This window comes from Lissotriton vulgaris, chromosome 7 (genome assembly GCF_964263255.1).
Source record: "Lissotriton vulgaris chromosome 7, aLisVul1.2, whole genome shotgun sequence".
In the NCBI taxonomy this organism is placed as follows: domain Eukaryota; kingdom Metazoa; phylum Chordata; class Amphibia; order Caudata; family Salamandridae; genus Lissotriton; species Lissotriton vulgaris.
This window is the reverse complement of record NC_141695.1, coordinates 734,542,060-734,565,336: the sequence shown is the minus strand read 5'-3', so window position 1 is coordinate 734,565,336 and position 23,277 is coordinate 734,542,060. Positions and strand designations below refer to the sequence as shown.

General features: G+C 44.3%; 1 protein-coding gene across 2 annotated transcripts in view; it reads right to left on the bottom strand.

Moving 5' to 3' along the window:
• Positions 1–23,277, bottom strand: part of KCNJ16 (potassium inwardly rectifying channel subfamily J member 16) — a 446,439-nt gene that overhangs the window by 171,411 nt on the left and 251,751 nt on the right. For both annotated transcript variants that reach the window (XM_086930974.1, XR_015297519.1), the window contains one exon: positions 2,401–2,559. The gene's annotated coding sequence lies outside the window, so the exon portion shown is untranslated. Of the gene's footprint in view, positions 1–2,400; positions 2,560–23,277 lie in introns of those variants that run through there.

The following is a 23,277-nucleotide window of genomic DNA, read 5'->3' as shown; positions in this document are numbered from 1 at the left end:
AATATGTGTTAATTGGTTAATTTATAATTACATCAATGTAATAATATTAATTATTATTAATTGATTAATTGATATTTATATTAATTGTGTTTTTTTGTATGTGTAGTGTGTTGTGTGTTAAAGGTGGAGTTGTGTGGGAAGTAATTTTTACCCCCATGCTATCCAATGCTTTCCCTACTGTTGCACCCTTTGGAGTGGGAATAGTAATTTTTACCCCTACGCTATCCAACACTTTTCCTACTGTTGCACTCTCTGGAGTGGGAATAGTAATTTTTACCCCTAGGCTATCCAACGCTTTCCCTACTGTTGCACCCTTTGGAGTGGGAATAATAATTTTTACCCCTACGCTATCCAACGCTTTCCCTACTGCGGCACCCTCTGGAGTGGGAATAGTAATTTGTACCCCTACGCTATCCAACGCTTTCCCTACTGTTGCACCCTCTGGAGTGGGAATAGTAATTTTTACCCCTACGCTATCCAACACTTTTCCTGCTGTTGCAATATGTGGAGTAAGTATATATATAAATGTATATGTAGAGTTTTTAATTTATTTTAAATGTATATGTATTAGTTATTTTTTAAATATGTTTTAATGTTTATATTCATAATTTGTTAAATTATTTGTATTTTTAAATTATTTTTACATTATTATTAATACATTTAAAAAATCAATATTTTCAACTTCGATATTTTTGTACTACGATATTTTTTTCTCGATATTTTTGTACTTACCTTTATGTAGATAGAACTCCGATATTTTTGATGTCGATATTTTTGTGTCGATATTTTTGTATGTCTATATTCTGTCTGTCGATATTATGTCAAAGATTCGTCTTTGGGGATAGCCCAGTGAAGGTTGAAATCACTGATGAAGATTTGGAACGTAACCGAGTCGATATTCCCAGAGATAATTTCCATAAATTGTTCAATGAAGGGGAGATTATCACCCGGGGGTGGTAGAAAGTGTGATGTTTGCACACCAACCGGTTATTACTAGAGATGCTGAGACAAAGAATGGAGGCATGTATTGTGTTACATATAAGAGTTACCAAAACAGGAGTGTCTGACATTGGGTATAATTGTAGGTCACCTCAAGGGAACACCACTGTAGTTTACACTTTGGATCACAGACTCACCAGGCATTTTCCTGACAGGTTTTAGCCATAAGTCAATATAATGATCATCACAAAAGTCGCTTGTGGAGATTTGCCACCACAACTACTGACATGACCCAGTTGTTAACTCGCCAGTTATCGAAATACTGATGCAGCTGTTAACTCGCCACTTATCGAAGTAACTTCCTCATCTAATTCTAACACAATCCTGGGTGGTATATCATGAAGGAGGGATTAGGTGCTGGAAGCAGTCAGAATGTTGTTACCTGTCTAGTGTGTGTGAGACTCTATGGCCTAGAGAGTGAGGGGCAGTAATGATTGTGAAAATCAGGTATCAATGGTTATATCCGGCTTTCAGTGTGGCCCCGGCTGACCAATGTACATTTTCCTTGCTGGTAGATAAACAATCTATGTAAAGCATCCAGCCAGCTTTGTGTATTTCTGATTGAGGGGAGAAATGGGGACTTAAATTCTGGGCCCATAAACAAGATGATAACTCTATAATTATTCACACTTGAATCAGTATGTTCCTATGGTACACTTTTTACAGATGGACGAGTAAGTGTGCTCATTCCTGTGCAGATTAGCACCAAATAAGTGCCACGGAAGTGTGGTGTAGATAGTGTATCGGTGGAGAAACCAGTGCCACAATAATGGGGAACTGAGGAAACAAAAATTAAGCCTTAAGAACATCTTATGCAAAGCATGTCAGCTAGACCTTGAATAAACTGGGGCTCTAAAGAAAGGGTTAATTATTAAAGAAAATCGTGAGCACTTGCAGTTGAGTGAGTAAGTGAGAAAAACATCCCGCTCACACTACTGAAAAAAAGTATCTTGGCGCTAGTGTGGTTGAGTTTCCATTAAATGTTTGCAGAGCCTTCAAGCAGCTCAAATGACTGCCATCGAGGTTCTCCTTTCACATGACCTGGCGCATAGAGAGAGTACTAGACCTCTGGGTGACTTTTCTCTATAACTTGTTTTCTAAAAGCCTAGCCTGAATCCACCATTCATCAATTTAATTGACCTTCTTTTCCATTCAGCTCTGGCACAGTAGCCCTGTCAATCTAAATCATTCGGTTCTACAATTAATTTCTTACTACTCGAAACTTTCCATGATGTCAAGTGAGTCCTGAGTAAAACATTAGAAATGTTACATTTGTCTGCAAGCCATATGACAGTTCCGGACACTTTTATCAACATTTTTCATAATTGTATTCATACAGGCATGAACCTCGAGAAATACCCTGCTGGTTTTGTGAGTTCTGAACTGCAATTTGTTTCTTACCACTTTTTAAGGTGTTCTTCTTCAATATCCTTTCATAGTTCGAAGCACTTTGATCTTTCCTCTATATTTTTATGTTTTCTGCTTTTCCATGTGAAAGAGTATTTTCAGCTTTAAAATAGGCTCCTGAAGTAGCACAAGCGTTCCACGAAGAAGGACAACCTGTGGACAAACACAGATCATTTAAAACGTGTTTACAGTTACTTTAAGTGTTGCAAAGGCACTATACATAGGCAGTATAAATACGTCTGTTAATGCTGATGACTTTACAGGGATCCTCATTTTAGGATTTTTTTAAATGGTGCACGATAAAAAAAAGTGTTGGTACACACGATGACATTTTTCTGCTTGAGTTCTAAGATCACAGTGTACTGCCAAGATCTGTTACAGGATTTCCACTTAGAAAAATATAGGCCGTTTCCGCATAGATCCAGTAGGTAGGGATACATCTTATGTACTCACGGAGACCAATTCACATGGGGAATATTAGCCTTTATATTACAATTCTTTACCCTTCCTTAAAGGATTAGAAAGCCTTCAAATCTGTCTCATATACTTTAGTCTGTGAAAAAACATGACACTGAAAAAGAAATTAGCGCTACAATGGTGATTACTCCCCTCTCAGCTCACCGACCTGTAAGCAATTAACAACAAGCATTGGCATAGCCAATAGGTCTCGCCTTTGGGCCATTATAAGTGTTTAGCCATGCAACAGTTGATGTTGATGCACCAAGAATATTGTGTTGGATAACTAAATACTTTTAATGTCCCAAAGGCGAGACCTATTGGCTATGCCTTATGCTTGTTCTAAATTGGTGTGGGATTCTTCTTGTGTTGTGTTTTACTTTACACATTGCCTCTAAGTTAAGCCTGACTGCTTTGGTACCAAACTACCAGAAGGTTGAGCACTGGTTAATTTGGGGTTTGCCTGTGGCTTCACCCTGACAAGGATGGTGGTTTCAGCATGAGTAGGGTTTCACCCCCCTCAACCAGTAACCCAATTTCCTACTTTTCTGTCCTAGGGATTGATTAAACCTTGCAAGTTGGGCTGTGCCAGCTTTGGGGACTTTTGGGGGGGGGGGGCTTTTAATTACAGATCCTTGCAGAGGGGGACAGACTATATAAAAAATCCATTGCCCAGCCAACTTCACCCATGAAAAAAGGCAATGCTTAAGAAGTCCTGAAGCATTAGAAAGCAGTGTAAATGACAAGCTGGGATGCCAGCAAGCGCAACCCCACATTTACAGCTAAGGAGCAAGCAAAAGTTTTTTGTTTTTTTTTAGGTTAGGCTATCAATCAATCAATCAATCAATCAAGACATTTGTTAAGCGCGCTACATACACGTGAGGGTCTGAAGACGCTGGGGGTGGGGATTGTGCTGCTACTGATCGAAGAGCCAAGTTTTGAGAAGACGTCTGAAGGCCAGGAGATCTTGGGTCTGCAGTAGGTTGGTGGGGAGGGTGTTCCAGGTCTTGGCGGCGAAGTGGTAGAAGGATCTGCTGCCGGCGGTTGATCTTTGGATGCGTGGCACTTCGGCGAGGGTGAGGTCGGCAGAACGAAGCTTGCGGGTAGGGCGTAGAAGCTGAGTCGGTTGTTGAGGTACGCTGGGCCGGCGTTGTGGAGGGCCATGTGTGCGTGGATGAGCAGTTTGAAGGTTATCTTCTTGTTGACGTCGAGCCAGTGTAGGTTTCTGAGGCGCGGTGTGATATCGCTGCGGCGGGGGATGTCGAGGATCAGTTGTGCCGAGGCGTTCTGGATGCGTTGCAGCCGTCTCAGGAGCTGGTTTGATGTTCCTGCGTAGAGGGCATTTCCGTAGTCTAGCCTGCTGGTGACGAGGGCCTGGGTTACTGTTCTTCTTGTTTGGGTGGGGATCCACTTGAAGATCCTGCGGAGCATTTGTAGGTTGCTGAAACAGGATGAGGATATGGCATTGACCTGTTTAGTCATGGAGAGGGTGGAGTCAAGGATGACCCCCAGGTTGCGTGCGTGGTTAGTGGGTGTCGGGGCTGTTCCCAGTGATGTCGGCCACCAGGAGTCATCCCATGCTGAGGGGTTGGATCCGAGGATGAGGACCTCCGTCTTGTCCGAGTTCAGCTTCAGTCAGCTGTTCCTCATCCATTCGGCGGCGTCCTTCATTCCTTCATGGAGGTTGGTTTTGGCGGTGTGAGGGTCTTTGGTGAGGGAGATGATCAGCTGGGTGTCGTCGGCATAGGAGATGATGTTGAGCTCGTGTTGACGGGCGACAGAGGTGAGGGGTGCCATGTATATGTTGAACAGCGTTGGGCTGAGGGAGGAGCCCTGGGGTACGCCACGGGTGATCTTGGTGGCGGTGGAGCTGAAGGGGGGGAGGTGGACGCTTTGTGTTCTGCCGGCGAGGACGGATGCGGTCCAGTCATGGCCCTTAACTTGAATACCCGGCGTTGTGTAGGCATGTTCATAGTGTGCGGTGGCAGACCGTGTCGAAGGCGGCTGACAGGTCCAGGAGTATGAGAGCTGCTGTTTCCCCATTGTCGAGCAGGGTCCTGATGTCTTCGAAGGTGGCGATGAGGGCGGTTTTGGTGCTGTGGTTGCTGCGAAAGCCTGATTGGAATGGGTCCAGGATGTTGTTGTCCTCAAGGTAGCTGGTCAGTTGTTTGTTGACGATTTTCTTGGTGACCTTTGCCGGGAACGGAGTCAGGGAGATGGGACAGAAGTTCCTGAGGTCCTTGAGGTCCGCCTTGGGTTTCTTGAGAAAGCCGTTGATCACGGCGTGCTTCCAGCTCTCGGGGAAGGTTGATGTCTCGAGGGAGGTGTTGATGACTTTCCGGAAATAGGGTTGCGATGATTGTGCTTGCTTTGTTGAAGACGTGGTGTGGGCATGGGTCAGACGGGGATCCAGAGTGGACAGAGTTCATGGTCTTGATGGTTTCATTGTCGTTGATTTTGGACCATGCGATTAGGCGGCCGGTGGTTGGAGCGGTGGGGGTCTCGATGGTTGACGGGGTGGTCGTGGCGTTTAAGCTGTCGTAGATGTCTGCGATCTTGTGGTGGAAGTAGGTGGTCAGTGAGTCGCACAGGTCCTGCGAAGGGGGGATGTCGTTGGTGTTGGAGCTGGGGTTGGAGAGTTCCTTCACTATGCTGAAGAGCTCTTTGCTGTTGTGTGAGTTGTTATCCAGGCGGTCCTTGAATGCGGTCCTCTTGGTGGTTCTTATAAGTTGATGGTGTCTGCGAGTGGCGTTCCTGAGGGTCGTGCAGTTGTCTGCTGATCGTTCGTGGAGCCAGTTCTTCTCCAGTTTCCGGCATGTACGCTTGGAGGCTTGGAGGTCTTCAGTGAACCAGGTGGCTTTCTTGCTGGTGTGGTTGTTGGAGGGTGTCTTGAGCAGGGCGAGGATGTTGACGCAGTCGTTGATCCACTGTCGGAGGTTGAGAGCGGCGGTGTCGGGTTCGGTTGGGTCAGCTGGTGGGCTCTGAGCAAGGGCGGTGGCTAGCTGCTCTTCTGTGACTTTTACTCAGCAGCGACGGGGCATCTGTTGGGTGCGGCGATGTGCGGTGGGCTTCTTGAAGGTGAAGTGGATGCAGCGGTGGTCGGTCCAGTGGGGTTCGGTGGTTTGGTTGAAGGAGACGTGGGGCCTTGCGGAGAAGATAGGGGTCTAGCGTGTGGCCGGTGGCGTGGGTGAGTGTTGTCACAAGTTGTCTGAGTCAGAGGTTGGCGAGGTTGTCAATCAGGGTGGTGGAGTTGACGTTATTGTTGTTCTCGAGGTGGAAGTTTAGATCCCCGAAGAGCATGTAGTCAGTGAAGGCGAGGGCGTGGTTGCTGATGAGGTCGGTGATGGAGTCGCTGAACTGTGCTCTGGGTCTGGGGGGTCTGTAGATGAGGGTTCCTCTGAGGGTGGTTTTGGGGTCGTGTGAATCTGGAAGTGCAGGTGTTCAGCGGTGCTGAGGGTGTCGTCGGTGTTGGCCAAGACGCTGAGGGTGTTTTTGTGGACGATGGCAATTCCACCTACTGTTCTGTTGATGCTGTCTCTGCGGGTGATCTTGTATCCTTCCGGGATGGCTATGGCGATGTCTGGTGCTAAGGCGGGGGTCAGACAGGTCTCCGTCAGGAAGGCAACGTCTGGGGCGGTTGAGTTGAGGAGGTCCCAGATTTTGACGGCGTATTTGCGGGCCGAGCGGTTGTTGAGGAGAATGCACCTCAGGTTGGTTGGTGGTTGCGCGGGTCAGATATTGGTGAATCTGCAGTTCCGGCAGGTGAAGAGGCCTTGGGTGCACTTCGGGCTGCCCGGTAGCATGTGTGTTTTTGCTTGGGGTTAAGTGCGTGGAGGGTGCTGGCGTCATAGTGTAGTCGGGTGTCGTGGTGTCTTCGGGGTCCAGGGGTTCTGGTGCTGGGCGAGGTCCAAGCGCGGACGGGCGCAGACAGGTTTGCCTTTGGCACATCTTCGGCACACCAGCGGCGCGCCTGCTGCGCGTGGCCGCCATACAAGGGGATATGGGAGGGAGGGGCATGTGGGAGGTGGGAGCGGACGTCAAATGGTAGCGCGGGGAGCAGGGTGGCAGGGGTGCAGCGGCGGGAAGAATGGGACAGAGAGAAGCCGAAGGCTGAAGGGGCTGGGCAGGGGCGCTATAAGCGATGCAGGACAACAGAGGCAGTGAGAAATATAATACAAATACAAATGGCACAGTTACAGAGAATAAAATAAAATGAAAATGGCGCAGTGCAGACTAGAGTGCAGAACAGGAGTAAAAGCACAGAGCAGTGATACCAGAGGAGGAGGGGAGGAGCGGCGAACTCCCGAGGCGGCAGCAGCTGGCAGAGAGGCAGGAGCACACAGGAGGAGCTGTGCGATGTGGGGGGGCGGCCTTACCTGCAAGCAGGGTCAAGGGTCGCTCCCTCTACCGCGCAGCAGCTGCCATATAAGGGGATGTGGGAGGGAGGGGCAGCTGGGAGGTGGGAGCGGGGCGGCGAATGGGAGCGCGGGGGGCAGGGCTGCAGGGGTGCAGCGACAGGAAGAAAGGACAGAGAGAAGCTGAATGCCGAAGGGGGCGGGGCAGGGGCGGTATAAGCGACGCAGTGCAACAGAGGCAGTGAGAAATAAAATACAAATACAAATACAAATGGCACAGTTACAGAGAATAAAATAAAATGAACATGAAAATGGCGCAGTGCAGACTAGAGCGCAGAACAGTAGCAAAAGCACAGAGCAGTGATACCAGCGGAATGGGGGGAGCGGCGAACTCCCGAGGCGGCAGCAGCTGGCTCAGAGGCAGGAGCACACAGGCGGAGATGTGCGGTGTGGGGGGGGCGGCCTTACCTGCAAGGCTATAACTGTTCAATTAAAAAATAAGGTCACTTTTATAAACGACTCCATTTGAAGTACCATAAAGGTGTATTTCCAAAACCATTAACCGTTTTAAATGGTGGTGAATAAAACAGATTTTGCTGGGAAACTGTTCCCAAATCTAATAATTATCCTCTTCATCCCCTTAATTCAGTCTCAGTGTTTTGCCACGGAGCGGGCCAAGTGACAGGGGTAGTCGTCAGGGGGATTGCGGTTCTACGAATCTCCCACCACTAGGCCAGGCATCCTGCAATTACCAAAGAGGTGCCCTTTTGATTGAAGGAAAAGTTTCAGAAATGGACTAAAATGCTGAATAATACGTGTGATTAGTAATTTGTAGCTGTGAAACAGGGGTTCCCCTTCCACCAGAAGTGTTTGTTGAAAAAATAATAAACCCGACACATGGGGAGAGGTTTAGGATTTCATTGTCCTCGCCAGTCAATGGAGGTTCTATAAAACTATTACCCTTCCTCCAAGTACCCAATGCGTGATCGGTAATCACCCTCAGAAAATGTATCTGTGTATTCCATTGTGGTAAAGCCCTGAAGAAAATCTTTTCAAGCACCATCTTTTATATTTCTAAATGAAAACAGGGGTCAAATTCTCTCATTTTCCTTACAAAGACTAAAAAGAACAACTGTGCAGCCTAGATGCAGCACCAGAAGGTGGTGTGATAAAAGGCGGACTCCGGGTGAATGCTGGACTCACATCAATGTCTTATTGGGAGTGCTCCTGAGACAAATGAGCACTGGCGGCGATTTAAGCTGTGTAATTAAATTTCACACAATATGAAGCAGCAAATGACATGTAAATTATGAATGGCCTGGCCCTTACTTTCCGTGGCCGTGCTCAATGAGAGAGGTGTAAGTGAAATCATTAGACTATACTGGTCGGCAGAGACTTTCAAAGGTTGTCTTTGGGCACACAGCTAGCTTGGCACAAACGACAGACTCAGGACTATTTCAAAGGGCGCTCGGAGAATGCGCGACCAGCCTTTGATTGTGTTTGTCCGCCTCGGTATGAAATGGACATTATCGAAATATTGTATCGTGCACCAAGACACTCAGGTTTCCTCTCAAGCATGACATGACTGAGAGCACACTGACCCTCGCTCGCTGCGTGCGAGAAGGAGGGGCGAATAAATAGCGGGTATCACTTTGAACAAATACAGCTTTCACAGATGCAAACAAATGACAATGTCTTCAACAATTCCAAACAAATATACGTGTCGTTACAGATTTGTTATTTACATTTGTTTGCATATATTTGCATATGAAAACATCAATATTTTAATTCACTTGGTTGTGTACCTATCCATTTTGTTAAAGAGTAAATATTTATTTGGTAACTTCACTAGCTATTGAAATTAATATACTTATGCTAAAATGTGATAACGAATTGCATAAACATACTCTCTTGATTACCAAATTCAAGCTAACAGCAAATAAAATGGACGCCCCACGAGCAGACTGCCAGTGGCACAAAAAAACGATTGCTTTACAAAACGAAGTAAACTTTTCTCACAAGTAAGCACACTCGGGCATGTTTTTTTCTTTACATCTAGAGGCAAAGTTGAATCTTTGATATAAAGGTGATTAGAGAGTGGTATGGGAACACCTTCAGCTATCATCCATCAGCATTCCCGTCTTAATGAGAACCAATCCCTCTTTAAGGAGGAGCCTTAGCAGGACAAGCACGCCCCTTGCGTTGTAAAAGGGGAGGGGGCCTGCGAAATTCCCTTGTGGAAGCGTGCAGCAATGCGCGATGATTGCGACCATATGGCGCCACCATATGGTGCTGCGCGCTCCCGCAACGGAATCGCCACGCGTGCACAATTTTCCCCCCAAAACTGTGCCGATGGCTAATGGTCTCTCTCCTAAGCAGCGGATGTGCTCTGCGTAAGCGAGACCTAAAAACATGTAATTTGAGGACTCAAAGGAATGAAAAGTAAGATAAAAATCCAGACACATTGACTAAACCCAATGAAGAGAGACACTTTCTAGTCAAAATGTTACCCTTTTGATGAAACCAAAATAAAAAATATGCTTAGAATAGCTCTTACTGTGAGCTGGCCAACTTTGAAATCCATACAGTTAGAAGTCTCAGCACTAATTCGTTTTGATTCATATGTCTGTGGTATTCATATGCCTAATAGGAGGAAAATGGACTAAAACATAATAGGAGGACTATGGGCTGAGACACACCAAGGGCTAGTTCTGGATTTTTCTGGATTTGTGATTGGTAGAGATAGAGAGGCATGCTAGTGTTATGCTTCGGTTATGGATTTTAATCTCTGCACCATGTACTTCTTATGGCACCTGCTCTGTTCACTGCTATGTCAATGGCAGGAACCAAATCCTCCCTTAATCTTTATAATTAGATTTGAATGACCACAGTAACTAGATATTCATGTCCCATTACACAGGTGTATTACATGGTGTTAATTCTCAGAGCATGGAAAATATAAATTAGGCTTAATTAAAGTTGGATTGGCTGACATATTAAGCCAATTAATTCCCTTTTAATCAGATATGTTGTACAATCTCCACACCACTTTAATCTTTTTGAAGAAAATGTCCTATGCATACATATCATGTGTGCTTTTTTTCTTTAAAAACTGCCAGATCCGTTCTGTCATCTAAAAGCAACAAAATAAAAGTTTACAATGGATAAATTCGGAAGTAAAGTATGCAAGTGAGAAACTCAACGTCCTTGAGCCTGGAGGAGTAGATCGAGGTACTTCGCGACCCGGCTGCGGAGGAATGGTTGGAAGTGTTGGGACTGGAACTGAGCCGAGACCAGCTGCAAGGCTTGTTCCGCCAAGGCCCCGCAAAACCAAAGACACCCGGTACTCGACGATACACGAAGGACAGGCAGGACTCCTTAATGCTTGGCCCGACGCACGACCAGCGACTGTCCGTGGCCCACTCCTTCCGCGAGAACCACCCCAAGATTGTGACTGACTCAGAGGAAAGCACAATTCAGTTGGACTCAGAGCATAGCATAACTCTGTTCCCTTCAGTGACCCCTCAGTCTGTAGTTGATTTAGTAGATAATTGATGTACAAGATCTGATAATCATTTACAGTTTCCCAGAGGGGTCACTCACGTCTAGTTGCTGAACCACCAGCTGCATCAGTATCCTTTTTTCAGAACGCATTTCAACTCTATGAAAAGTGGTATACCTAGTCATATGTGTGCAATATGTTATGATATCACAATGTTTGTATAATATAAACAATTAAGGCCCCACTAGTCTGTCACTATACTTTAGTTGGCACCCCATGGGCACACTGCCTTTTATCAAGATTCTTATACCCACACTTTAAGGCGTTCCCTCTTGTGCCTGTTAATTGTCATATGTATGCCCTCCCGGGGCTCCGTACAGCCACCGGAACTAAGGAACCGCGTAGTCAACACTATGAACGGCGGCACTGAACCCCCACAAAGCGAATGCACTGTTTCATGGTATTTGGATGTTGAGGTTATTGGCTTAGCACAGCATATTTTAAAGGCTGCGCTGAGTTTGTTTTGTTTGAAGTGAATGGGGTACTCCTGGTCTGTAACAGCTACACGGTTCCGACTTAGAGGTAGCTCGATCTATAATAACCGACCATGCCTAGTCGGACCACCACCTTAGGCACATATAGCCTGCTGACCTGGAACATGAGAGGTTTAGGAGCGGTACATAAGAGGTCCTGGGTTCATGCCCACCTCCCTAGGCGGAAGGCACAAATTGTCTTCCTCCAGGAAACCCACCTCACTGACTCTGCAGCCGTGAAGGCCCATAAAAAATGGTAGGGACATATTTTTTCCACTAATTATTCGGCCTTTGCACAAGGGACAGCCATCTGGATTCATCACAAGGTCCAGTTTACAGAGCTCGACCGCCAGGTGGATGATGAGGGCTGATACATATTGTTGAAGGGTTCACATGACGGGCTGCCAGTGGTACTGGACAGTATTGATGCTCCGAAGTTTGACCTGGACAAGTTCTTCCAGCGACTGAGTGTGGCCCTGACTGGTTGGGACACTATTCCCTGGATCCTGGGCAGCGATTGTTATGCTGTTCCAGACATAGCCTTGGACAGGTCTCATCCCCCTCTACAAAGCGCAGACGCCCGCAAACAAGCCGAATCCCCGAACACCTGGCTGTCTGGTTGGGGACAGTGGGACGTATGGAGACAGTTGCACCCCACACACAGAGAATACTATTTTTACTCACCAGTTCACCAACTTCACACCAGGATCGATAGGTTTATATGCTCCCACACCATTGCCACACAAATACACCACTCCACTTATCTAGCTAAGACCTTCTCGGACCATAAACCCTTAGAGATCACACTATCATGGGGCAGAGTTCCCACCCCAGTTCCTACTTGGAGACTTTGGCACCAGCTCCTGGGAGATAATCCGTTCCATACCATGCTATCTACCACCATTACAAATTATTTTTCTGAAAATTGGAACACAGCCCTCCTCCCACCTCGTAGAATGGGATGCGCTGAAAGTGGTGGTGCGAGGTTCCGCAATTGGGTCCATAGTTGGGGCTAGACAAGTAGCACATAACAACCTTATTTTTATTGAGGGCCAATTGACAGACTTAGAACAAGCAGCAGTGACAGACCCAGATAAACGGGACTCCCTACGGGAGGCTCTTATCAAACATGCCGAGACCCTAGAGACTCTCCATGCTATTGACCACCAGGCCTACACACAGTGGAAGCAGGCTGAAGCCGAGAAATCAGGCACAATGTTAGCACGGATATTGCGAGACAACCCGGAAACACCTGTCGTCACTTGCATACATACCCCGACCAAAGGCTTAGTACAACTCGAAAATAACGAAGTCTTCTGCACTTATCCCTTGTCCATTATATGCAGCATCAACACACATCTCTGACACACTAATGGACGATTTCCTCAATTGCCTAACATTCCCCAGTATAACAGCAGCTGCGAAGCGAGATCTCTCAGGCCCCATTACCCAGCACGAAATACGTGTCGCAATAAAATGCCTTAACCGGAACAAAGCCCAAGGTCTAGATGGCCTACCCACAGATTTTTATGAAACTTATTTGGATAGTCTCATACCAAAGCTGGAGGAACTTTATAAGATGGCACTGACCTCCGAACACCTTCCACCATGCAAGTCCTAGTTGTCTCCCTTCCTCAAACCGGGACGCGATGGTACAGATCTATCTAACTATTGGCCCTTGTCCTTATTAGCAACCGAATATAAGATACTTAGTAAAGGCCTTGCGAATCGACTACTACCTGTCCTCAATACACCCATACATAAAGACCAGTGTGGGTTTCTCCTGGCACGCAGTACCTTCCTCAACACCAGACGCCTACACCACATCATGAGGGCCACCCCTGGGTCATTTGGGGATGCCGGATGCCTGGCACTAGACCTGCGACCGGCTTTCGATTCCATAACATGGAAATATATGTTTGCGGCCTTACAATGCTTTGGGCTCCCTCCAGAGTACCTACAATGGGTATGAATGCTCCATTCTAATCCCACCGCCAGAGTACGCACTGGGAACCATATCTCTCGTGAATATATCATAAACAGGGGCACAAGACAGGGATGCCCCCTCTCACACTTATTGTTTGTTCTGGCGCTGGTACCGTTAGCAATAGCCCTGAGACAATCAGCCGAACGGCTGGGAATCCCAATAGCTGGTACCGTACATTTAATTTCCATCTATTCTGACGACATCCTTATTTATCTGTGCAACCTGACGGCTGGGGCGGCGCCCCTCCCACCATATTTTCCACTTTTGAGCATATTTAGGGCATGCCATTAATGAGGGGAAATTGAATGCCTTCTACTTTCAGGCAGGGTCCTGACCTGATGTACTCCAATTCGGCACATATAATCTGCCGGTTGCACATACGACTTTCAAATATTTGGGTATCCACATATACCTGTCACCGACTGATCTACTAGATGATAACCTAATGAGGGCAATCACGTCCATACGTTTGAGTATCGCTTTGTGGACATCCTTGCCTCTGTCACCAATGTGCGAATTGCCATCTCTAAGATGGTGATGCTTCCCTGCCTCCTCTATTTCTTTGTAAATCTTCCCCTGTTGGTTCCACAATCCACCTTCCGCTCTCTGGACATACTCGTCACGGAGATTATCTGGGGGACGGGTTGATGTAGGGTCAGCCTAAAGAAGTTACAACTAGAGCCCCATAAGGGAGGACTAGGAGTCCCTGACTTCCGAGCGTATTACTACGCAAGCCAACTCCAATGACTATCATTCTGGACGGCTGGCAGAAACGTGCAGGAAATAAGCTACAGAACCCGTGACCTTGACTGTGGAGCCCTACACCACTTACTTCTTCCTAAGATAAGAACTCCTCCGGATGGGGCCCCTCTGCTAAAAACTGCACCTCAGTGCTAGAAGGGGGCTTTGCGCTACACCTCAGGTGCAGTCCCATATGCAAGCAATATACCCCTTCTAGGACTGCCGACCCCCAGGGGCAAACTCACGAAGACCCATCTGCGAGATTGGGAGGAAGCCGGGTTGGAAGAGGTCGGATCATTCTTTGGGGAGGGCACCCTACTAAACCACAACACGTGCAGAGTACTGGTGCACCAGACCACCTATACTTATTGCACGCAATGATAGCTCATTACATTAAGACGACATGGGCGCCCCAACGTATGGAACCCCCACAACATGAGCTAGTTTGCATGCGTTATTATATGGGAGATGGTGGCCATCTCGTTAAATGGTTGTATACTGGCATTCGGGCGCAAGCCTCTACGGCACTCACTGCCCTTCGCACAAAATGGGTAAAAGATGCGGACTTGGAAATTACTGACAAAGCCTGGGCGGGTATCTTGGAACACCCTAAGTGAGTTTTTCGCAACGCCAAACTTAAATTTATTCAAACCATGATACTCTATCGGTCATACTTAACCCCAAAGAGAATCCAGCGCATGTTTCCGGAGGCCCAACACAGCTGTCTGTGATGCAAAACAGATGATGCAGGGTTTCTACACATGATTTGGTCCTGCCCAAACCTTATTGACTACTGGGGGAAAGTCCGGGCTACACTTGGGGAGGTCACACACCGTACATTCCAAGACAACACTCTGGAGTGCTTGCTGGGACTCCGCAGGCGCACCAGTGCCTTGAAGGTCTAATTACACTTTCTAGACCTTGCCCTTATATTGGCAATCAGGGTGATCACCATGAGATGGAAATCGCCCAGATGCCCCTCATTGACCGTGTGGCAGGATGACATGCTTCGATGGGGTGGTTCTGAAAGTGCGGGCATTCTACGGGAGGAGCTGAGAGGGCTGCGGAAACATCCCATCTTTATGGACTGGACATTATACTGGAGGACTTTAGGCAGAAAGACCTCCTACCTACACACCTGAATCCCATTCCATAATCCACCCAGCAGCGCCTTCAGGTACAAGACAGCGGACACCATACCAACCCTATTAGCTCTCCACTGGCAGGTCAGCAGGGTTAATAGAAATTACAGATACGTAACTACACTTGGTTGTGACTTATTCAGGGAAGGACAGACCAGGAGGTAGTGCGTGGGAGGGAAGTTGAGTTTATGTTACTAAAATTGTTTTTGCTTACATTTAGAGGTATTGCAGCTTATCGATCGACATACATTAACTATATTATACTTGTATTGTCTACACTGAGTTATATTGGCATTGGAACCTTGTTGGTTGGACTGTACTGAAAAGTGATTTGTGCACGATTGTAAAACAAAAAATGTATCTCTTACAAAGTCCTTTCTAGGATGCATGACTGTTATGATGTAGTACTTAATAAAGTATGTTTAAAAAAAAGCATGAAAGAGTATTTTCAAATACAATACTTTTTAATGATCTGCAAAAAACAAAGAATGTGACAGCAAGTAAAGACTCCTAGGGCCATATGTATCAAAATCCTCATTTGCGATTCTCAAATAGCGATTTTTTGCGAATCGCTATTTGAGAATGCTATGTATGTAGGATTTGCAATAGATTTTGCGAATCCTACATATTCCTTAATTGCGAATCTCAAATTGTGATTCGCAATTAAGGAATACCTCCCCGTTCATTCCTATGGGCCCAGAGGAATGAATGGGAAAACATTCTCAATTTGCGATTAGCAATTAGAGAAGCACAAATTGAGAATACAATTTCAAGGGTGTCAAAAGGACACCCTGTTGCACCCCTGAAATAAACATGGGTGCACATGTGGCGCACATACATGCCCTAATGGCACATTGTACTTTAAATAATGCAAAAAAGTGCATTTTTCAAAGAAATCGCAAATCACCACCAACAGATTCCTTAAGGCCAAATTGCGCTTTTTTTATGCTTCTTACATTGCATTTAAGGAATCACAAAATTTGCGATTCCTTAAATGCAATCGCAAAATAAGGAATTGCAAATTTTGCAATTCCTTATTTTTTATTTTATTTTTTTTTTTTTTTCAATGGCAGAGGCATACAAAATACAAGGATGAAAAAAAAACATTTTAAACAATGACAATCATTCACATAATTGCTAATACAATATTAACAAAGCCAAGTAAGAAATAGATGAAAAAGAAGAGAAAATAAACCGGTGAGACATAGAAAACATAAGATATCTCTTTTTACAGATGTGGTCGTTAATAGATTAAATCCAATTATCAATAGGAGACCATAATTTCCTAGCAAATATCTTCTTTCTGTGTCCTTTCAATTTGTACACTGCTTTGTCCATTCTATAAACGTTTAACAACTTTCCCAGCCATTGCTCAAAAGATGGTGGATCAGCATCCAACCATCTTGAGGTAATACAAAAACGGTAAATAGACATTCCGATAAAAAGAAAATGTTCTTGATCAGCAGATAAACTCTCGGGAGGAACATATAAGCCAAAAATAATCACAGATGGACATAACTTAATATTAGTATTAAGCAAATTAGTCAAAAACTTTTCTATCCTATTTATATATACAGTTAGTTTAGAACAGCTAAAAAACATATGACATGAGTCTGCTGCTAAAGTACCACATCGACTACAATTAATACCTTTCGTAGCTTTCCATTTGGCCAGTTTTGCCGGTGTATAGTAAAGATCTAAAGATGCCATATAATGTTGACTTTTAAGAGAGCTGTTAATTAATGTTTTGTTGCTAATCTCAAACGCCCTTGCCAGATCTATCCCTTCAATACACAGTTTCCTTTCCCATTTCTGGGCTTGTTGGTCGAGATCATCATGCAGCCGGTTGACCATTAGCTGATAAATTGTGCCAATGCGGCTATCCCTCCTACCGCTCTCCATAACAACATTGGTCTCCATTTCGTCGCTATGTAAGAGGTTTTTTTTTTCCAGAAAGCTACAAATTTGTAAATATTTGAAAAATTCGTTTCTGGAGAGACCAAATATATCTTGAAGTTCGGAGAAAGACATTAGAGCCCCATTTTGGTACAATTGCCCAATTGAATGAATCTGTCCTAGGCGGAATCGATTCGTGGGGATATCTTGAAAGGTACCAGATAACGAGATATTGCAACAGATGGGTGTATAAAAGTTATATTTTGGGATTATCCGTAAAGCTTTATTAATTTGTCTCCAAACCAAAAAAGCAGAAAGAAGAACCTTAAATTTTGTTTTTTTGTAGTAGCTCGGCTCCATAAATATCAATAAACATTGGCGCACATGAGGACCCATAAGCATTTCAAAAATGGATGGTGACAAAAAAGTTTCGTTGACATGATCATGAAATAATAAAACCTTAATTGTTTTAAGAGTTATAGCCCAGTAGTACATTCTAAAGGACGGAAATCCCAACCCACCACGCCCTTGCGGTAAGGTGCACCATTTTAAAGATCTTCTTGAATGGCGGTATCCCCAAAGAAATCTGGACAGCATCCTATCTATTTTATTAAAAAGAGACATAGAGAAAAATAGGGGAATAGTTCGAAAAAAATAAAGGAATTTTGGAAAAATCAACATCTTAATGACATTGGTCCGTCCAAATAAAGATAGATGTAGATTATTTATCCTTTCTAAGGTTCTGTTAGTGGATATAAGTAAAGGATCCAGATTTAGTCCAACAATGTCATCTATTTTAGATGATATAGTTACACCGAGGTATGTAGCAGTATCATTTAGTGGGATATCAGTAGGTGTACCAGTTTTAGAATGTACAATTTGGGTTTTTGAGATATTTAATTTGTATCCAGAAAATTTTCCAAAATCACTAGCAATTTCTATTATTTTAGGTAAGGCGGAAGAAGAATCAGAGGTAACAATGGCCACATCGTCTGCGTAAGCTAGGACTTTGTGGTCTATCTCATGGAGTCGAACAGGTGGAATTCCAGGTTCTGTGATTAATCTATTCAAATAAGGTTCTAGATAAAGTGCAAATAAAAGTGGAGAGCAGGGGCACCCTTGCCTGGTCCCCCTGGTGATTGAAAATGGGCTAGAAATATCCGCACCTAATTACACCCTTTGCATTTGAATAAAGTGACTGTACAGCTTGAATAAATTGTGATGGAAAACCCTTCCATTTTAGCACAGACCAAAGGAACCCCCAGTCGACTCTATCGAACGCTTTTTCAGCATCAAGTAGAATAACTCCGACTGGGGATTCCTTTGCCTGGGCCCAATCTAGCAGTGCAATAACACGTTTAACGTGATCTGTAGTGTCCCTGTGTTTAATAAACCCGTGTTGAATATTGGAAACCAAACCCGGCATGACATCGTTTAGTCTATTTGCAAGAATTTTAGAATAAATCTTACTGTCAGCTGTAATCAGGGAAATGGGCCGATACGAGCCTAATTCCTTTGGATCCTTGTTCTTTTTGACAAAAACGACTATAGTAGCTGTAGACCAGGAATCAGGAGCTTTGTCTTGAAATGCTATATTAAAAATTTTAAGCAGCTCTGGTTTCAGCAAGAGTCTAAATGTCCGATAAAATTCAAGAGGAATCTGGTCGGGCCCCATAGCTTTACCAGCTGCGAGGCTCGTGATAGCCCTTTCAATCTCTTCCCAGCTTATTGACCTAGCAAATAAATCTATATCATCTGTGCTCAAAGAAAGTTGATTAATGATTTGAAAATAATCTGTGGGATTAAGAGTCTTGTCAACTTCATTGTTAAAATCGTTATACAGCATCTTATAGAAACCCTGAAATGCCTCTAATATGCCTTCCCTACTTTCGTGAAGGACTCCATTTGTATCTTTAACACATTGTATTTCGTTATAAGACAATTTTTGTCGTAGGCGCTGTGCTAGTATTTTTCCTGTACGTTCGCTAAATTCGTACCGTTCCGTTTTGTATTGTTTACATTTTGCAGCTACTTCTTCAGCAATATGTGTGCGGAGACCTGAGCGTTCGATGGTTAATCGTGTTTGTACATCCTCTATATTAGCATTGTTTTTACATGCAGTAGATAGATCCAGCTCGACCTGCCTAATCTTGTTAAGCCTGTCCCTAAAATCTGTTTGGTTTTTTTTCCTCTTATAATTTGCAAAACTGATTGTCTCGCCCCGTACAATAGATTTAAATGAGTCCCAAACTACTTGTGGAGAGGCAGTATCGTTATTTATTAGAAAGTAATCTTTAATAATATTAACCATAAATTGGAGATATTCTTCATCTAATAATAAATTTCTTTGAAATGACCAGGATCTAGTGGAGTTTTGGCAATCAGTGGAAAATTGCATCTCAGCGATTATGGGATTATGATCTGAGATGACTTGTGGTAATATCTCAATACGAATTTTCTCCAAAAAAATTGAGGATACAAAAAAATAGTCTAAACGAACAAATTTATGATAAGGAATAGAAAAAAAAGTATATCCGGGGTCATTATAATGAAATTTATTCCAGACATCAGTTAACCCGTTACTGAGTACCAGGTCTCTAAGTGCTTTATAAGTTTTAACCTTCCGACCCGTATATCTCTTCTCTGATCTAATATTCCAGTCAGCTGACATGTGTATATTTAAGTCTCCACAGACTATAATCGGTTGTGTCCAAGTGGATAGTTCTGTATTCATAGTGTTAAACAATTCGGCATCATCCAGATTGGGACCATAGATGCAACATAAGGTAAATTTACAGCTTCCGATTTTTAGCTCAGCCAGTCCCCATCTGCCCCATTTATCAGAGAGTGTTTTTATACATTTCCCTACTCCTTTTCGCATACTAATTGCTACACCTCTTTTGATACCCATTTGCTTAGATGTAATCAAAACTTCCAATCCCAAATTATTCAGAAGAAAACGTTTGTCCCATGAAATGTGGGTTTCCTGTATACAAAGCAGATCGATATTCAACACTTGGAGCATTGTTCGAAACATAGCAATCTTCTTTAAATCATTAAGACCATTGATGTTAATAGTACATATTTTCACCTTTTTATACATATCAAAAATGATAGAAAAAAATCATTGACCATCATCACAAGTACTTGCTCTTCAATGTTATCATTTAAATGCCCTATAGTCATCCCTGCGTTGAACACCTCTGCCTTACACCCCCACCACCAACCCTTGCCCTTGCCCACCCCCACCCTTATTCCCAGAACCCCTCCCCCCGCCCTCCCCACCATATGAGGCACAGGAACTTTCAGTTCCTGGAGCGTATGGATGCCGTGTCCCTAACCCATGGCGTCCTTACTAAAGAAAAAGAAAAGAGAGAAAAAAAAGGAGAAAGAAGAATGAGCGAAGGAGAAAATTCAGAAAGTTTGAAAAAGCAGAAAAGAGAGTGTAAAAATAGAGAAACATAATGGTGCTACAATCAAATAATTATTAAACGATATAGTTAATACGCTCAAATTCTAAATTCTAGATTTATCATATTATACATTGAAGTTCTTCTTTTTTATTCAAAGAGAGTCCAAGTACTCCTTAGCTTTAATAGTAGAAATAAAGTATTTTGTTTGGCCCTTGTATATAGTCTTTAATTTTGCGGGACCCTGAAGAAATACTGCTACTTCCTTCTTCTGAAAATCAGGAATTAGTTGCTTCAGTTGCCATCGTTGAGCCACAGTAGCTTGGCAGTAGTCTGGTCTCACAAAAAACTGACAGCCTAGGCCATCCGCTTTCTTATCTGGCCTAGCGTTTAGAAATATCACTTCGCGGGCAAGGAAATTATTGAATGACACCAGGATGGCCCTAGGATAATTTTCCTGACCTTGTCGTGGTTTCCTTGTTGTAAATGGGAATCTGTGTGCTCGCTGTATTTCCCGAGCCCAGTCCCAATCAGTTATTTCAGGAAAAGCATTGTTTAGTAAATTAATGATAAACTTCATCGGGTCCCCTCCTTCTTTATTTTCAGGGATCCCCAAAAAACGCAAGTTGCTTCTACGAGCCTGGTTTTCCAAGCTAGCTAGTTTGTCAGATAGGTCCTCCTTTTGTGTTTTGAAATCTCCCACTTCTTGTCTTTGAGCCATACATTCTTCTTCTAGTACGGATATCCTGGCCTCAGCTTCAGTGACCCTATCAGCAGTCTCTGAACATAATTTGATTGCACGTCTTACTGCGTTTTTGACTTTGGCACATGTCATTTGCGTTCGTTGGTTCTCGGCCTTGCTCTCTGCTCTGTGGCACATCATAGTGTCAAATATTGTTTTCAGTGTAATCTCATCGTTGTTCTCTTGCTGTATACTAGGACCATGTATAACGTTATGACTAGACCCCGGGAAATCATTGGCAACAGAAGCAGTGGATATTAGATTAGAAGACAGGGGATTCGTATTATTTGGAGAATTAGAAGCAGCCTCTTGGCTCATTGTATGAGAAGATCTCTTCTTTCTCCGCTTCTTTTTTATAATGGTTGCTGCATTGGTATTATCAGGACTCATACTAATCTCACCCTCAGAAGATAGGCTCTCACCGCTAAAGTCTGCCCAGTCTTTATTCGCCTCATCGGATGAGAGTTCTGATAGTGAATAAAAGTTTTCCGGGAGCTCTTGATTATGTTGCTGTACAATGGTTTCTTTTACATTTCGTGGTTTGCTTGGCGCTTCATTTGATAGTAATACCAGCGATGGAAGAGAACACGCTCTATTGGTGATAGCTCCACCCAGATCTGGAACTGCAAATCCCATAATACCCCTCCTTGAAGAGTCGGTCGGTATCAGAATGGGCGTCAAAGTAGAGGGATTATTAGAGTTATGCTGATTATCACCGCTTACAGATAGTTGATTAACGGATTGTGCTGCGGTTATATCAGTTATATCAGTACTTTGATTATCATTGTCAGTTATTTTCTTTTTTGCAGCATGCTTTTCAAATAAATCTGGTAAAGTTTGTAGTGCAGAGCTTTTTGTACCAAGTGTTTCATTAGATTTAACAGCAGCCCCCTTATTGAAGTTCTTACCCTGTTTGGTGATGGTTTTACCAGGGATCAGTGGCGTTGCCTCTGCCATCTCGGTCTCCTCGTTCTCTTGCTCCACGTTATTCAGTTCAGACCCAGGGCCGGTTTTTCTATTGCTGCGTGTGGCGATAGAAAGTGGAAGTGGCGTCCTCTTTTTCTTCCGTGAGCCACCTCTACCGGGAAAAACACTGCTCTGAGCCCAGCACAGGCAAAGTGTAGCACGCCACAGCGGAGACCGCCGATTGATCTCAAAGAAGTTTAGCAACATTCGTAAACTCCGCTGGATGCAAGGACAGTTTGTAGCAGTTTATTATTCCTGTGTGCTGAAATAACACGATGTGATTATTTCTTCCCCGTTTTTTGATACGTTTTGTCACCGTGACTCCGTGGCTTTTGTCTGACCTACACGAGTCAAACTCCGGTGAAATCAAAACCAATTGTTGGACGCTTTCCCCGCTGCTGGAATCTGTTCGGAAGTGGTCGACGCCTTTCTGCCTCTCTTCCAACGCGGAGCTTCGGAACCAGCCCTCCGGTCAGGAAATGAAAAAAAGCAGCCTTTCAGGTTCCGCGGTGCTCCGTTTTCCGTCTCTCCGAGCAGTCCAGCCCAGCTCAGCTCAAGCGGTGTCCACAGCAGCGATAATGGCAGCAGCTGATCGATGCTATTCCACGGACACCGTCGCCAGGTGAAATGAGCCCGTTTACGAGAACCCCATAGCCGGCTTTCACACGTTTAAACTCGTAGAATAGCTAGTATTCTCCTTCTCCTTCTCTAACGATAAAACGATAGGACGCCAGGAGCAAGCTGTCTACACAGCCTTCCCCACGGCAGCCATCTTGCCTCCTACCAAATGTGATGTTTAGTGGTCAATTCCTTATTTTGCACGCAAATTCGTCACATACATTTCACTGAGCAAAATTGCCATCGCCAAAGCTGAAATTCTGTAAATTTTGGCATTTGCGATTGCAATTTTGCTTGAGACATATAGCCCCTGCTTGTTTTGACACTTGGGCTAATCATTGTCGCAGAGTTTACTCTTACTTTTTCTAGGTGCTGTTGTTCCAAGTTTTAATTTTGCTTTTTCAAAGTACTATTATTCTCATATGATTGTAAACTGCTACATTTTAAAATAAGTGCAAACACTGATATTCTGGTCTAGCGTGGCCCGTGCAGGTAAGAGCAGTAGGGAGGGCTGGGGGATTCG